Source organism: Anticarsia gemmatalis, chromosome 20, assembly GCF_050436995.1.
Source record: "Anticarsia gemmatalis isolate Benzon Research Colony breed Stoneville strain chromosome 20, ilAntGemm2 primary, whole genome shotgun sequence".
Classification (NCBI taxonomy): domain Eukaryota; kingdom Metazoa; phylum Arthropoda; class Insecta; order Lepidoptera; family Erebidae; genus Anticarsia; species Anticarsia gemmatalis.
In genome coordinates, this window is record NC_134764.1 from 9,862,242 (window position 1) to 9,881,346 (window position 19,105).

Genomic DNA, 19,105 nt, shown 5'->3' on the forward strand with positions numbered 1-19,105 from the left:
AAAGAAATAATTACAGTATAGATTTAATTGTAATACATCTAATACAATAGACAATTAAACTTTTGAATCACACCTTAAGATATGAGTAACACACTTTAAATCTTTTGTATGTAAATTTGTATGCTTTTCACTGTATTATCTTGTTAGACAATTTGGTTGACTTAAGTATTTGTAGTTTCATTTGGCTCAGTGGTTAATTTGTTCATAGTATTTTACGAAAAGAAGTACGTTCGATTCTAATTAAGAACATTTTGAATTATACAAATAATTGTTGCGGGACTGCTTGTACTTTGTATTCGTTGTTTGTATGTATGTGTGCAGTCACTGTAGCTCTACAGTTCTTACTGCGATAGTTCTATAAGTCTAATAATACTATACCTGACCTCAACATCGAATCTAAGACCTAGAAGAAACCAAACACACTCTACATTACTGCGCTGCGTTATGTGATAATTGGCAACTTACTTATGTTATTGTTATAGTATTTTTAAAGACATTTTGTTTTTATTGGGTTTTTGTATGTTTGTTAAAGATAGCGAACCCATACATTATTTATAGAAACAACAATTTTGATTACAAAAATTGTATAGTCACAAATCGCGTTTTGCATTTAATTCAGCCATCTTAATTAACTAAAAAATCAAAATGTCAGACCCAAGGTTGACAATGTCCGGTAAATGGTCACTCTGATACATTAGCATAATATTAGCAATATAATAATATGTAAGAATGTTGAATAGAATTAATAAATTAGGCCTAAACTTGACCGAAAGTGGGACTACTTTCTAATGACAAACGACTATCGTCGGCAGAGAATTTGACATTGACAGGTGTCATTGTCATTATATATGCGAATATAATGTTTGCAAAAAAAAACTTTTTTAAAATGTTCCTATGTGGGTTTGGTAATGATAACTTTTTTATTATATTTGGGACATTTACAAACCTGCGAATAACGAAATGTCATTTTATCGGACTCTCTTGCACTTACTCATTTCTTTGATTCTTTTGATTATGATGTAGTTTGCACGTTTGCAATGGTCCGAGTATAGCGAAAATAAATAATTTTGTTTGCTAAAGATATCTTTGATAGTTTTACACATTGGCCTCTCAAAGAACTCCTGTGTTTTATATACATAGGTAGTTCTTGAAGAGATTTAATGAGTATGGTTATCAGTGGTTGACGCCCGTTCTTTGTACTTTCCGTGTAACAAAATGTGATATTAATATCATTTTTATTTTGTTTTCAGATTGGATACACTTTTACGAGTCTTATTGTAAGTATTTTTTTTATTATCATAAGCGTAATTTATTCATTGATTATTTTTGTTGTTTGCTGTAAAAGTTATATCCTTGTTTATTGTTATTTAAAAACTAAAATTTGATTTAATATTTTGCGAAAGTTTTTAGATATTAGATAGAAATAAACGACCATATTATATTCTAATTTATTTTTAGACATTATAAAGAAGGATTAGAAAATCTAGACTTTAAATAAAAATCTTTAGATATACATAGAAGACAGGACAAAATATTTACATCTAGTTACATTTTACAGTTTTAAATTGAGTAAAAACAAGTCAGTAATTATCATTCAAAGCATTCACTTGTTTGAAAAAAGAACTCCGAGAGAACGAGACTAATCGTCCACAGACAATACATCTATCATTCGTTCAATCACTCAACAATACATCGTTACGTTCAGTTACACGAGTTTTTATTAGAACTCACTGTCTATGGTTCGACGACTAGTTAATGAAAACGTAAACATAAAGCGATTGACTTTTGTTTTCTTGTAGAATAATGCCCGGTTTATTGTCGTTTTTAATATTCTATCGGTAATTACAGATAGGTTTGCTACACATTAATTGCTCATCTTGATAACTAAGAAGTAAATGTAGGCTGTTTACAAACAAATGGTTGCTTTGACAGTCCTTAAATGCGAATACTATGATTATTATGTACTCGCAATTTCGCTTGCGTCACATAAGAGAGAATGGGTCATATTTTTCCCCGTTTTTGTAACATTAAATTTTTCGTTGCTACTCCGCTCTTATGGCCGTAGCGTGATGTTATATAGCCTTAGGCCTTCGTCGATAAATGGTTCATTTAACACAAGATTATTTTTTCAATTCGAATCACTAGTTCCTGAGATTAGCGCGTGCAAACAAACAAACTCTTCAGCTTTATAATATTAGTATAGATTACAAATTAAATTAACGCATGAACTTATTTTTTGTCTTTCAGTTATAATTAAAATTTACATTGGCTTTACTCTATAATATTGTATAATTAACATGTAAATACCTAAGGATACAGAGATCATGGTCAATAATATTATGTAATCGACTAGGTCACAGTGTAAGGGCTAATTACAATTTCAATAATTACATCGCTGACCTCTTGTGAATATTAACTATACTACAATTTATGTCAAATAACCCGGATAATGTATCTTACACGTTATTCAATTTACGACTATTATTACATAATTACAAGATTGTAGTATTCATACATAATTTAATGCAAAATTACATTATTAGCCCATCAACGAAAACATAAAATTACTCAAAATTAAATTAAAAATACATAGTGTGCGCCTTTTTTACCTGAAATCTTAGGCAAAGGTATATCAAATACATCTTGTTTTCGCCATTAAAAATGTTAGCGAGCCTGCCATTTACCGAGCACGTTACTAAATTACTACTATAGAGATATATTAAATTAAAATATAAAGCAAGAATACATGTATTTTTTACTTTCTTTTTTATTGGAAGTTTAAGAGTGTTAAGTTTTATAACGTGATGTGTAACTTATTTGGTTCTGCCATTTCTCTTTATGGTCTAAATGTATGACGCAAGCTTCTCTATGATAATTTTTCGCAATAGAAAGCCTCAAGTATTTTTATCGGTGTGTTAATCTTACATTTTTCTAAATGTGTTGAAAACACGCAAACGATTAAAATATTTTTTGAGAGGCCATTTTGTTTTGTTCTATCTATCTACCGTATGGTTAGTGGTCATCCTAGTGTCAAAGTTGTACAAGCTGCCCGAAAGGCCTTTGGGCCATGGGCTTAACGAGTGTTCTATCAATTGACAACAACAGGGACCGACTTTTTACGTGCTCTCCGAAGCACAGAGATACTCAGTTCAAATACGACTATGCGGTCACCCATCTATAGATTGACCGCGCCAACGGTTGCTTAACCCACAGATCGTTTACCGGCCGGTGAGCGCAACTGGCTACGAGCACCTTTTGTTTTGTTATAACTTAACAAGCACATATTTGGTAAAATATACTTTGTATTTATTATAACAAATGGCAGGTGTAAGTGCTTAGTTCCTTCAGCAACACGCAAAAAGGTTCTCACACATTTTATTATATCACCTTGCAAATATACACGGTTACGTTCGAAAACGTGTGAAACATATATTCGTGAAAGCTGGCCGGCCATTCGTGCGACGCCAACAAATAGTTTTACATGTAAAACTGAACTTTCATTTTCTGACGGGGCACATTTTGGCGCACATTTTGACAGCTGTTTTCAATTATATCTTTTTCTTTATTTGTAGTTTTTTGAGAAAGTAATTTGGGTGTTGTCTTATTTCTGTTGCTATGCAAAAACTGGTCCTAGTGACCTACAAAATTGTGATATTTACTTACTGTTTCCGTATGAGGTTAATTTAAAATTCAGTTTCATTTCAATTGCGTGTGTATAATGTGCATGACTGGAATTATTTGACTAGTTTGAAGATAATTACTTCCGCTCATTTTACTTAGATTTAATTTTATCATACATACATTTACCTACTTGTGTTGTAAGAAACGCACGTAATAATAGTTTTAGATCCAAATAGACATAACATAAGAATTTCTCAAAAAGCTTCAAAATTAGGTAATATTGTACCTTATTTGAGTCTTAGATTTTGACTTGGTTACAGACTCTGATTGTCAAAATGTGATTTGTATTGATAATTATATAAAAAAAAGAGCAATAGCACTTTGTCTGACCTGGCATTCAAACCCGGGAACTTCAACACAGGAGTCGGAAACACTTCCTATCGCGCCACAAAAGCAGTCTAAGCCGATAAAACTATTTTAAAATCCTATAAGAGAAAACAAAGACAGTCAAAAATATTACAACTTTTTTTATTCGAAACAAAGAAATGACAATACCACCAGTGATATATACCAGAGAGTACGTATGTTTTTATCTGAGATAAATCTGTTAGCACAGTTAATCTCAAGTTAAAAGGACGCGTTAGATCATCGTCCTAATTGCTCTTGACATCAATACTTCTAAGGCTTTGTTCTCATTACGAGACGAGCGGAGCGGAGATGTGTTTGTTAGGCTGCGTTTTGTAATGTACGCAATAATAATACTAATATTCTGCCGTCATGCAAGATTTATCTGGATTACAATTTAAAGTATTTTCAAAATAATGTCACTGTATCAAACCATTAACTGCACGAGCCAAGGGTCAATAATGTTCAAAATTCTGAATTTTGTACTCCTCCGCTGGCCGGCAAATGCAAAGTCGACTCTCCTTAAAATGGTTGGACTAAAGTGTTTTTTTTCTTAGCCTATATGAGTCCCACTGATGGGCAAAAGTCCTTCCCAAATGTGTCCAGGTTCAGGACTTTATTAAAAACATATTAAGACAACTAATTAAAGCCCCTGTTTCACCACTCTTAAACAACTATCCGTTAGCTTAGCAAGTGGATTTTTATAGTCTTTTTGTTACATTTACTGTCACGATATGTATCAGAATGGTTATTTGACACTTATCTTTTAACGGTAAAACAGGCTTTATGGTTTCTAAGATGGGTTTTCGAAGTCCTTGCTATCAGCTTAGCTCATCTCGCAATGACACCTTATCCTTACGGTTCAAGACGTCAAGTGAAACATGTTTTTATTGACATTCTTATGACAGGTGTTTGGTATACGATCTCAATGGTATTAAACTTAACTACAAGATTGATAGGAATTTAGGTTACCCTGATAAAAACTCATGTTTATGGTTACAGTTAAATAACATTAACTGTATATAAATAAATTAACTTAATGCCTCTTTGGGCCGTGTGTAGTTAACTTTAGTGTATAGTTCACATTGCCCTTGTCTAAATCCGGGGTTCAATTCCCAAGTCAGGCAAAAATCATTTGTTGTTTTTATTATATTATTAGTAACAGTATCTTAAAAATTGGTAATCAACCGAGAGAATTGCAATTAGCTTGCATCCTATTATTTATAAAAAAAACTACATAGGTACTATATTTCAATACCATAAAATCAACAATGATAATATCATTTTGGGTCCATATAGAACCAGCAATGTATGGGACGAAGAGTAAGTTACATCCTACTTAGTCTAAACTGCGCCGAAACGTCAAGAAACATTCCATAAAATGAATATTGTAATTAATAATAATGCTATTCACAATTAATTTATAATTGTCAAGATTCTATTTTTACAACAAAATTTCCATTGTTTACAAACAAACACTTATGTAATGTAAACAATAACATCTACATACATAATTACGTGTCTATTTGTATGTATGTATGTATGTATATTCATAGAACAATTACAACTGTACACTTAGCGCGTATCACTTACCTTTACACTGTGGATTTGAATAATTACTTAATTAGTATTTTTATTTATGATTACTTATTTAATATAACATAGGGATTAATGTTTTTATTATGCCTTGTTCAGTATATAATTTATTTATTTTGGTGTGTTTGACATAGTATGATTATTATTTGTGTATATTTTTTTTTACTTTGATTTGCTTGACTCATTTTGACCATCTTGTTCTGGCAGTTATATTCATGAAGGTTAGTTAAAAGTCTTTAAGAAATAGGTTACAGAAAAAATCTAATTAAAGAATAAAAAACCTTAATTTTTAGGTTACAGTTTTAATAACATACTGTCAATTTAGATTAAGTAGGTATCGGACTTCATTTGACAGTTAATATAATTTATTTATCACTTTCCTACAGCCGCTATTTAAAAAAATTAAATAGCCAATAAATTTCATGGTTTGATCTGAACTTCTAAACCCGTATCCACCACGCGGAATTATACTCTAGATATAATAAGTATTTTCATTCTTAAATAACCTTTCGCCGTCACAATACATGCAAACTCGTAATCCAAATATCACAAAATGTTGCAAGAACTAAATTAACTCTACAATCTGTGCATAATAAAGTAGTTATAAAGTTAATAAAACAGTTTTATGTACAAACAGTGTAGAAGATAAGCAGATTAATATTTAACTGGAGTAAAGTGAGATCTTGATAGCGAGACTGAGAAACTAACCTCCTTTGCCTTATCAGTATAATCTATAAGTATATGTACATTATAAGAGGTAAATAAACATGTTTATTTGTTCATTGGTCGATTTAACAACTTTATTCAAAGAACGACGGTAAAGGAAAACATCTTTATGAAACTTTTCATGCTTAGGATTTGTTTAAAACATTTAATAATGCGAAGTCCCCAGTCCGCACTTGACCAGCATGGTGGACTCAAGGCCCTTATACTTCCCTTGATTGGGAGGAGATCCTTGCCCAGCAGTGGGACACTAATGGGTTAAATTTATTTTATTCAGTCATTCTTAAGAAAAAGCAGAGGTATTTTGCGTATGGGCTGCTTGTGCCGGCTCATAAAGTTTATATCGAAACGACTTATCGTTTAATCAATGTAAATAACAACGCCATTTGCAACGTGCGTTGAGAAATGTAAATAGGTTTAAGATTTCATTCGCAATTTTAATACGTAGATGGTGTATATTGTATTTTATTATATGATTTGTAAACTCAAAAGAAATACGAGAATAAAATTAAATATGAAGATATAAAGTGAATTTTGATATCTACATTGAATACAACAAAATGTTTCACATGTTTTTAAAATGTGTTTCCCAACCCACACTAGCACAGTGTGGGGAACTCAAGTACTTATGTCTCATTCAAGGAGGAGACCCTTGCCCAGCTGTGGGACAGTAGTGGGTTAAGTTAGTTCACAATATGTTTATAAACACAGTACCTTAACCTGAAGTACCTAAACATTGTTACAACCAAATGAAATATTTGGAAAGTGATTCATACAAACACACAAATTGATAAAGCGTTAGGTATAGCACCGGATAAATACAATTATTTCGTTTGTCGCAGTGAGAGTGAGGTCATGTTACCAATTTTAGAACATTATCGTTTCGTAACCTTTTATGTTTACAAATACAGTTCGAGTGATTAATATGGACGAAATAATAATAGTAAATAACTCCTGTTTGACGAAAATTGAATAAGTAAGTATACCTATACAAACCTCTGAAACTATTTTAACACCTAGCAATGTAATATGTGACGAAGTTATTTCAAAACAAATTTTCCCATTTTGTCTCTAAATTCTGTCGCGTTCGAAGTTTCAATTCCTATTTCATATTAGGGAGGTTTTTTTGAAAATAACTCGTTTAGGCGAAATCAAGCGTTAACAAAAAGACTTATCAATTTTAAAGTATTTATATTAATTGCTATAGCATGTCTCATTATTAAGTACAATACCATAATTAAGAATGCTGCTCAAATCTTCAAACTTGGCTCAACTAGGGTATCAAACTGTAGCCCTAAACCACAATAGTTTTAGTTCCGTAATCATTAAACATCTAATGCTACACAACACTCGATACAAAATCACTTTTACTAAACAATCAGCATGCTAGGTGCGCAGTGAAAACAATTGTACATGTATAATGTATAATGTATTTACTTTCTGTCAGTGCATTCTTGACCCGCTGTCAAAATCCTGCTGTGACTCGCTTGTTGAAGGTTTCTCTTTCGATTTTACTTGAGAACATATACATAAACATCGGTGATATATTAGTGAAGTAACCTTTACCGCCACACTTACCAATTAAAACCAGAATACCTAAGAAAGTGATCAGTTACTTGTATTGAAACTCAATCTCTTCGTAATTTACAAATGTTCATCACTGATACAACTCGTAACTTTAAACTACTCTAGAATGACAAATAAATCTATTGTAGTTGACATTCAGATATTTGCATTTAGCTACTTAAATCAGAAATCGGAGTTAACCGTTGTTCTTAAAGATTGTATCTAACTCTGACAATAGAATTAAGCTGACCGCTTTACAAATTGTAATGTTACATACAAATCTCCAATAGCTTGCTCCGTCGATAATTTTCCCATTGATTGACATGACGTGGGCAACAGAGTTCTATAAAATAAAAGTTAGTTTCAAGTAGTTAACTATTAGAGTACTGGCTGAAGAATCAAAATGTTCAACAATTTGTACTTATACGTTTTCAAGATACTTTCGTACAATCTTCAAGCGTATTCATGTATTCTTCTGTTAGGACAAAAACAGGCAGGTAAACGACAGTATCTTATTTCTATTATTGTAAGGTTTTATTTGTATTCATAACGGAATAAACCAGTAAATATAAATATTAATAAAGAGACATACGTGTGTACATAACATTAGTATTCTGTAGGTGTTGTCTTGGGTCATTGACTTAGCCTTCCATTTACGTATCAACAAATATTTTTGACTCAAACTACCTGTGTAGGCACGCAAAAAATATTGGGTACCTTTTAAATACATTCTCCGGTATAAAGCTATAAGAATTTTTGTATACGCCCAAGTTAGAAATAAATGCTAAAAGTAAAGCCTTTTTTAGTTACATATTTCTTTAGTTTTCTTTATGGTGAAATTGCTTTTTTTATATTTAACCTACCATACAACAGCTGGTGAACAAAGGTCTCCCCCAAACTCCATCGGAAAATAAATAAAATTTAATTAAACTCAGACGAGAAACAAAAACAGTAACATACAGAAAAAGTCCATATTAAATGACAAATATTCGATACGAAGTCGATACGATACTATCGAGTGTAGAAAAACTACTACGCTCGAATACTACTACTAAATACCTACGAGTAGGTACTTTATTGCCTCAACAGTTAAACCTATAAAGGCCTGTTTCACCACTTCAGAATGTAAGTATCGGATAAGTTATTAAAAGGAATTTTCTCAGTCTGTTGTGTTCATACATTTACTGTCAGTTTATCCATTGACTAGATTATCCAACTTATTCATGAGCTGTGAAACTAGCACTAATTCTCACAAGTGAATGTGTTTTATCACAGTTTTTATTATTGATTGTAAAGGTCGCGCCATGTTTTGACTAATGTCAACTGTCTGACACATTCACAAGGTTGGCATAAGGTCACTGACAGATCGTGACTGTTCAACCATGTTGGATTGTGAGAAAAAAACCACTTGAAACTCTATGGATTTGGTAACATCTTTGCATACCTGTTTGAAGAGCTATTTGATATTGTAATTGATATCTCATTGTGAAATATCGCCCTAAGTCCTCACTCCAATGTCGTCGATTTAATTTTAGTTGTTGATCGTAACCTTAACCTATACTAAGAAAATTAAAAAGTATTGAAATGTAGAGCTAAAAAGTCTTTAGGGAGTTATCAAAGAACGCCTTTGCTACAATCCCTACAAACTTTAATGCATTATTTTCATCGATGAACACAACTACAGAAATATTGTACAGAATAACATCTTCGCTAAAAATGATATAACAAATGTCTTTAGTCGGTAGATAACAATACGCTCCCTTACTACATGGGACTAACCCCCGGTTCCTGAGGTACATTTAACGGTAGTTTATCTATTCCATAGCGTCAAAGCTCATTAAAAAACGCTATGGAATAGATAAACTAGCGCTAAGTGTACTCAGAAACCGGGGGTAACACAGTTAATGTCGAAACACTGGTGTACTTTAAACATTTCTGCCTACACCTTTGGATATATCATAAAAAAACAAACGTAAATTATCCAAGTCAATTTAAATCGACAATTGTCTTAAAAAATAAAACAAAATGTATTTTAAAAAGTGAGTGTGCTCCCAATTCAGCCCTCGGTTCAATCGTGTTGGTATGTTAATACATTGAGAACTCGAGATTGGTCCCAAGTGCGTATGATTTGCGTGGGTTGTTCGTGTTTTATTTTACAAATTCGACCCATTGGGCCCGCTGTGGCCCGCTGTGCCCGTGGCCTCCAAACACGTTTTGAGTTCTGTTTTGGTACAGATGTGGTCAGTCGTGGCATGGTTTGGTAGATTTAGGTTTGGATATGTAAAGTTTTGAAGAATAAAAATTGTGTCATTGTGTCCAAAATGAAAGATTTTATTGTTTTAATCATGAGCATATCTTTTAGCAATTGCTATAAATATTTACTAGAATTTTGTAATATCTGCTGTTATCGTAATTTTGATAAAGTAAATTTAGTTACTACTAGCTGACCCGCGCAACTTCGCTTGCGTCACCTAAGAGAATAAGTCAAAATTTTCCCCGTTTTTGTAACATTTTTCGTTGCTACTCCGCTCCCAATGACCGTAGCGTGATGATATATAGCCTATAGCCTTCCTCGATAAATAAGCTATCTAACACTGAAAGATTTTTTCAAATCGGACCTGTAGTTCCCGAGATTAGTGCGTTCAAACAAACAAACAAACAAACAAACAAACAAACAATCAAACAAACAAACAAACTCTTCAGCTTTATAATATTAGTATAGATTTAAGAATAAATGTAAAGGAATTGAAAAGACTAAGCAGAATGTTATTTTCATATAAATAATATAAATTTGAATACTACATAAAAAACAACAAATTCGGTATGAATGTTTAACAGTTTCGTTAGAATACTTACCTTATTTAGTGATTTTTTAAACAAACATCATTCCAGTAACTAACACAAGCGCCCAATATTCTGAACTCATTCAACAAACTTCCAGGAAAAATTTCGATACATTTACAAGCAGTCAATCCACTTGTATCCTCGATGATACTTTTCACTTTTTTTCGAGTACCCAGGGCGTGCCCGGCGCGTTAATAGAGCAGGTTTGATTCCCGATCGCGTGCCCATGTTTTGGTATTTTAATACCTTTTGTTGATGGTTTTTTTACAAGTTTTTCGACCGGATTTTTAAGGTTTAGTTTTATTTTAAAATGTGATTTTTTCGTTTTGTTATTTTGGGTGATCGTGCTCCGTTTGGGTGTTAAGTGATTAACATTTTTTGGTATTGAATTTATGTTCAAATTAGGAAGTTTTGAAAAAGGATTTTATGGGATATAAAGTTTTATACTTATTTTATGGTGTGATACCTGAATTTCTAAGTTATAATCCTTATTATTACCATGAGGTTCTTAAAATACCTTCTCAAGAATTTTAAGGCCATCAGCTTTAATTTCAGCCATAAATTTATAAGTATCTAAAAATAATCCTAACACGAAATGTCATTATTGCCAGAATATCATTTTCCTTACTACTAAAAGGTATTTACAGTCAATTACACTGATCCCTGGTCTCTGCGTACCATGATTTTATTTATGTATGTATGACACTGTGGCAGAGAAACTATTCCCTAAGTGGTCCATAAACGTCACCAGAAAATATTAAGCAAGGCTTATCATCTGCATTATCAACCAAGCTTTTCTTCCAACTATATTGAAGTCAGCTTCTAGTTTCTCTTGATGCAGCTGAATACCAGTATTCTGCATAGAGCGTCTGCCTATCGGACCCCCACAACCCAGTTCCTAGGTTATAACACGATACCTATCGGTAAGACTGATTTAGACAGGATAGTTAAATGTCCGTTTCACACAAAAGCTCTAATTAGTATAAAGAAGTAAGTTATTGAATAATAATTAAGAACAATACACAGAAAGCAGTCAAACTGGTTCATGTACAGAGATCGTGTGAACTCTGCCCATACGCTTTTGTTTAACAGTTTAGTGTTATACGCGTGTGAAGTTTATAAGTGAGCGGTTAGTTTTTGAGAGTTTAATATAGATATTGTTAAGAATTAGTATATTTTAGGTAAGGTTTTTATGTAATGAACCGGGTATCGAATATTGGACTATGTAGTTGTAGACCACGAGACAGGTCATAAAGTTCTAAGTGACGATTTTCTAATACTATCGAATTACTATCTAATTATATGTATAGAAAACTTATGAACTTCTACTATGTGTCGAAAGGGCTATCGTTTTCAAGTAATTTTGATGTCAAATATATTTTACAAAAAAAATACAATATAGATATTTTGCAAAGGTAAAAAAAGTTTTATTGAGTTAAGGAAATCACGCTAGAGGTTAATTTTATAGTACACCACAGATCTCACAGAGAGCGTGAGAAGGTGTATATGTTGACTAGCTGACCCGCGCAACTTCGCTTGCGTCACATAAGAGAGAATGGGTCAACATTTTCCCCGTTTTTGTAACATATTTTATTGCTACTCTGCTCCTATTGGTCGTCGCGTGATGATATAAAACCTATAGCCTTCCTCGATAAATGGACTATCTAACAATTAAATAATATTTCAAATCGGACCAGTAGTTCCTGAGATTAGCGCATTCATTTGTTCGATAAAAACTCGAGGTATCGAAGTAGTAAATACCTGCGCTGTAACTCTTAATCCATAGATTATCTTAGTTTAAAGATTAAAACAGTGTTTAACTAGTAATCTTCAAGATGTTTGTATCGAGATACAGCTAAAGACGATGACGTAATCAGTGACGTCATACATAATAGCTATATACTCTTTGTATATAGACTTTTTACAATGCCTGAACGTGTTTTTCCTGTTATTTTCAAGGCTTTTACGTGTAATCTTTGTCACTTTTATTTAAAGTTGTTTGCTTGTTCTAAGATTACTTTCTGAAAGTATATTTTTGACATTGAAATGTTCACATTAGAATACTTTCCACCTTAGAATAGCGTGAAGTCAACATGCCCGGTTTATTGCAATAGGCTAATATAACAAGAGACTAACTCTGTAAATGACGAAATAGGAATTTATTTCATACACTTCTGCCTACACCTTTGGGAATAACAGTCGTGATATTATGTATGTACTAAAGAGATGATGCAGATAAAATATTTGGACACTGGGCACCAATCTTTATTTTGCTTGAGATATCAATACTTTACCTAGCACCTAGCCAAGTCATTCCATAATACCGTAATAAAACAATTACCTTTTTACAGAAGCCTCCAAAAAAAAACAATGTAGAGTTAGTTTAATAGCTAAACAAAGGCTGGCAAAGTTGTACCGAATCGGTTGGCGACCGGCAAAGTTGTCCGATTTGTTAGGCTATTGCACTTGGCCCCATTGCGGGAGCTACTCGCCAATTACTCACGATAGACTCACCCGGAAAATTGATGGAGTCGCTTGCGTAATATTTATTAAAGTAATTTTGATGCGATTTTTTGTTTGGTTACAGTGATGGTAAGGTGTCAAGTACCAACGATGTTTAAAAGGTTTTTGAAACATGCAAGGGGATAATACTTATATATTGAGAGTGTAAAAAAGGCTGACTTTATCACCATATGGGGCGAATAGCTAGGAAGAGAGAGAGAAAGAGAGAGAGAGATAGTTAATGGTCAGTAAACTATAGTCGCTTGCGTAATATTTATTAAAGTAGTTTAGATGCGAATTTTTGTTTGGTTAAAGTGATGGTAAGGTGTCAAGTAGCGACGACGTTTGAAGGGTTTTTAGGCACTAACGTTATTATTTATATTACATAGTATAAGTCTATCAATTAGTTCAGTATATTGTTGCAAAGTGTATATTGTACAAACAAATTTGGAAAATACCTTGCTTACTGCGGAAAAAAAACATTGATTTAATTATTTTTTACTTCTCTATTTAACATAATAATGAGATAGTCGTCCTTTGAAAAAGAAAAGTAAGTGTATAGGGAATATGCGTAAGATTCAAATAACGCTCAAATATTTTTTTTCCTAAAGTTTATTGCCTAGGAATTGCGTACACGTTAATATTTTTTAATATAATTACGTTTTGAATTAGAAATTATGAAATAAAAAGTGCAAAAAATACGAGAAAAATTCAAATGAGCTGAAACGCAACGCTATTGGTCGGAACGAGTTGTGACGTCAAAGTCTATAATAACAAATAATCCTGTTCTCAGTTCTGTGCTGTTAACGATTTAATTCCGTTTTATTGTGATTTGAAGTAAATATTGAAGTTATATTACATTTTTTTCGTAAAAATAAAGTCAAAAGACTTACAGAAAAATGACAGATATTGGTTTCGTCAAAGCACAATCGGACAATCTCCCGAAAATTGATGTGTTTATGATGACCACGTTTTTTGCATCAAACCTGGATTTTACGTCTACTGAAATAAAAGGGGTGAATTTTACTATTCACTTTAACAGCTTTGTCAACATACATCTTCTCAGTAGATAATGAAGTGCTGCAACCAGCTTCACAGAGGTTTTTCATTTCTATATCTTCTATGTTCACCTGAGATGAAGATGCACTTGTACTTGCTTCCATGATCAATTTGTGACAAATCAGTTAGCTTTGTAGTGCTAACACTTTGTTTAGCGGGTGGTGCGGATAAAGCTTCTTCAATTATTTCTTTATGTTTTCTCTTTTTGTAAGCTTTTCTCTCCAACGATGGCTGGGTTTCAGTATCCTTTTGACATTGGAATTTGTGAGGTAGGATACCTTTCTTCAATCTTAATACAGTTTTGTGTTTTTCTTGCAAATTCATTATTTTGTACTCAATATAATTAGCTGTATCCTCTTCTAACTGAAAAACAAAAAATAAAACATGAAATTAAATGTGAAACGGATAAATAGTGCATATAAGAGTTTTTAAAATAATATTAGTTTGCAATAGGCATTCTTGTGCCCAAATATATTGAAATTCTAGAATTCTGTTCAGTGTCATTGGGTTTCAGTCAGTCAAGTGGTCGTAATTGTACCAAACCTTTGAACATAGGGCCTTTTTCAAGCAAGGTTGTAAATGCAAGAGGTTATAATGTGGGCACTAGCAAAGTTTAGCAGATAAATAAACAATTTGTACATAAAATGGAATGAATACTTACGTCGAAATGGTCTTCACAACAATATAAACAAGTTCATGGAGATATCATGTCTCTTTTCATGATTCTACACCATTGTTTCCTTACTGCAGCACCTCTTGGTACAAGAAAAAGCACTTTATTTGGTGCATTTTTATTTGTATTTTTACATAAGGGCACGATACAGTACTTGAAAGTTGGTTTACTGCACTCCTGCATTGTGTAATTGAAATAAAACAAAATAATTTCATAAAATAGAGGCCGAAACACGTTTGTAGCTATTCACTAGTTGATTGCTATTATAGACTTTGACGTCACGTCAAGCGCGCCAAAATGGCGGTCGTTTAAAATGATGAAATCAGCCTACTATTTTAAAACTATTTATTTCGAGCTAAATTTCGTTTTTTTTATAGCTGTTTTTTTTTTACGTTCATATAATGATGTAAATTATCATTTAAAAAAATAAAAAAAATACACGCATATTCCCTATTTATTTAATAGAAAAATAATATGTAAGAACTACAAAATACATTATTTTCATTGAATACTGTATTGAAGTAATAACAGGCCTATGACCTTTTCAACCACATGTGGTAGATTACTTTAGGCTTGATGCACACTTGCGATTATTACTCGAACTACTGTTTAAAAGATTCATTAAAATTTTAAGAATTTCATTCGGCTTTTTGTAGCTTTAGTCGCTTCTGAGTAAATTCTCCCATTGTTTTGAAGAAAAAGTTTATCAGATTAGAAACTTTTAATTGCTATTATAATCTAATTTTATCAAGTCCAACCAGGCATAGCGCCCTCTATTACATGGGACTGACATTGTCAATGGCGATACGTGGGTGTTTTCCATACATCTTTGTCTGCACCTTCAGGTTTAACAGCCGTAATATTATATCTGAAATCTAGCATAGAAACATATGTATAAACGTTTTAACATTCACTTCAACGTACAAAAAACGACTAAACGTCTTTAAAATCTTCCCATTAACAACTAATGAACCTAACGACAAAATAATCGCAAGTTCACAGAAAGCCTTAGTGAAATGTCTAACTCGGTACAAGTAATGTTGTACGTCTGTGCTGACCTCAGGGGAAAGTCTGCAAGGTCGAGGTGATCTATCTGTGATCGTGGTTATCTTGTAAAAGGTTTTGTTAGGGACAATTTATGGTCATGTTTTAATGAAAATTGAATTTTCTGCTGTTGAAAATTGGTATGGTGTCGTATCTATAAATCATTTTGTTCTATTCTATTCAATTATCTAGTTTAGTACATGTAAATAATCAGCCTGCTCAGCGGTCCTGTATGATAAGATGTGTAGAAATTAATGAGGCAAGGGAAGTTTGTAAGGATCGTACCCAGTTCGTTGGCGTTCTTTGGTGTTCGCCTACTCATGTGGTAAAGAGGCGTGATACCTACATGTATCGAATGTTAATGCAAAAGCTTAGATGTTTTGACAACTCTGTAAATAAATCACGAGACAAAACGAGACTGATTTTGATGAAGTTTAATACGTGGATTAATATAATACTTTTTATCCTAGGAAATCTATTCGCGCCTTTGTTAATCCAAGCTATAAACTATTTATTTTTACCAAGTTACATCCAAATCCTTTTAATATTTTTTGCGTGAAAGAGTAACATACATAGGTAGAACCTCAAATAATTTCGACTTAGTTGGTAGTAGGATTAATATAAATTTAAAGTGATAAAAAGCAAACCTCATTCATACACTCATTGAAAACAATCACAGCACTTGTAGTCGTAACGTTTTCCATCTATCGTGTGCGACACGGTGTCCGGTGCTGGCTAGTGGCTAGTGGTCGAGGAATGCGACCGGTCCGCTCGCCTCGGTTAGAGGGCAACTAGCCGCACAATGTCGCGGTAATACTATGACTGTATAACGTTTATACAAATGTTGCTGGGATTTTTAGTGATTTTTGAGATTTTTATATGATTTCGTTGGTGTATTTATTTCGTAATGTAACTCGACTTATGCCCGGTTTCTGATGCACATTAAGCGATAGTTTATCTATTCAATAGTTTTTTTTTATATGAACTTAAACGCTATTGAATAGATAAACTATCGCTAAATGTACCTCGGAAACCGAGGTTAATGGTTCACTTGTATCTTTCCATTTTATATCAGAGTTAGTAAATAGTTTAATGCAAACGCTAAAAGAGATATTGACGTTATACTCGTATTCTGGTTTGTTAGTAGGCTTTGGGTAAATTATGTTCCGGTTTTGCATTATTTGTTATTGTCGTCCTAAAAAAGTAGTCTTAGAAGTATAGGAAACTTGAACTTACCTTCTTCTCCCTTACAATTTCAATGCTCTACCTACGAAAATATTTGATTTTTGTCTATGTTTTTTCAAGTTCCCTGCATCGTTACTACCAAAGAATTTTAAAAAGGCCCCAAATCAATCATAGCTCTTTCATAGCAAGCAATAATAAGTGTTTCAAAATAACAAAAGTTCATTCTCATTTGATAACAAGAAGGCTTATTTCACGAACGGATAGTAAACAGTTGTAAGAGGCTGTATTGTGAGCGTCGTTACGTCACTCGCTTGCATCACTTCTAGCTTCATGGTCATCGAACGATGGCGTTCGGTGAAGCTGGATATTTTATCATAATATTGTTATGAAGCGAAGGGAAAAAATGATAGTTTAATCATATAGGCAGTTACTAATAGGTTCAAAATCTAGAGGTGATAGTACGTAGTGTCTTTTGCTTCCAAATATTTAAGGGTTCGAAAACCGTGGCAGGCAGCAAAGTAGTAGCTTTTCTTCAAGTTATATTTGTTTTGAAATAATTATTGCTTTGTTTATCGGTGAACAAAAACATCGTTAGGAAATGCTTGCTTGAAAGTTTTTAACAGTTCTTGAAGGAATGCAAAGTTTTCATCTTGCACTTAACGCCAAATAATCACTCCCTTAATTTCCAGAAAAAGGCACCATCTTAGCAGGGGATCGGTAATGGCTTAAATCTATTAATTATCATAGAACTTTGTCTGAGCAGAAAATCAATTCTAATCGCTTTGAAGCATTAGAACAATCTCGTAACTAAAGTTTCCACAATTGATAACATGTATTTTACAAAACTTAAAATAACTTATATTAATATTAGAGAAATCTCTTACGAAATGGTTTAGCGAGCGGTTGCTAAGTAAAAGTCCGTGTATTTGCATTCACGTGTTAAACAACATATCAGCATGTAAACGTTATGCATTCAAAATGGCCGATATTTTGTAAAAATAGAAATGTAGAAGTTTTGAATATAATATCCGTATTTTTGAAAAACCGGTAAAAATCATTACGTGACGATGAATAATCTTATTTTTAGATACATATCATTCAAATTTTTGTTCTGTAAATATTGTAATTTTATTTGCTGATTTCTGGGTTGAACAATATGCTATTGATATTTTTCTCAACGTGGTGTTGTGTGAGTATTTTGGCGTGATGTATGTATGTAAATACAACAGACTTTAAGGTCTTTTTTGCGATGAGTTTATCAATAAAAGTTAAGCATACAGTTATCCCACGCAATATTGTAATTCTAATATAATTACAATTCACTTAAAAGTATGAATAAGCAAGGATTATAAATAGTTTAGTTCATTTGGAAATTCTTCAATACAAAGGGATAACAGGTGTGATGTATGTATGTAAATACAACAGACTTTAATCTCTTTCTTGCAATGAGTTTATAAGTGAGCATACGTAAATGCCACGCATTATTGTAATTCCAAAATAAATATAATTGATTTAAAAGTACCAATAAACATGGATTATAGTTTAATTCGTTTAGAAATTCTTCGACAAAAACAAAACAACAATATCCTTAATAGCATAGTTACCAATAAACATGGATTATAGTTCGTTTAGAAATTCCTCAATAAAGACAAAACAACAATAGGTATAATTCCTAATAGCATAGTTTCTTATGTCTCAGTAATGAACACATAGATCAGTAGCACGTGTCGCTGTAATTGTGTTAAGTGTAGTTTCCACTCACGAACACAAGAAGACAGTTATGAGGTCTCGCGTTCGATTCCCAAGTCGGCCAAACTATCGACTTGTTTAATTTATATAAGAATATTTTGAGTACCTCTGAGTTTCACAATGTGGCGTAAATGACAA

At 32.5% G+C, this 19,105-nt stretch overlaps 2 protein-coding genes across 3 annotated transcripts in view; one reads left to right on the forward strand and one right to left on the reverse strand.

The window, feature by feature from the left end:
* Rph (Rabphilin) overlaps window positions 1-19,105 on the reverse strand; it is a 242,387-nt gene that overhangs the window by 156,737 nt on the left and 66,545 nt on the right. The gene's annotated exons all lie outside the window — the stretch shown is intronic.
* The window catches only part of LOC142981393 (uncharacterized), a 103,147-nt gene that overhangs the window by 20,403 nt on the left and 63,639 nt on the right, over window positions 1-19,105 (forward strand). For both annotated transcript variants that reach the window (XM_076127286.1, XM_076127287.1), the window contains exon 2: window positions 1,251-1,277. The gene's annotated coding sequence lies outside the window, so the exon portion shown is untranslated. The remainder of the gene's footprint in view (window positions 1-1,250; window positions 1,278-19,105) is intronic.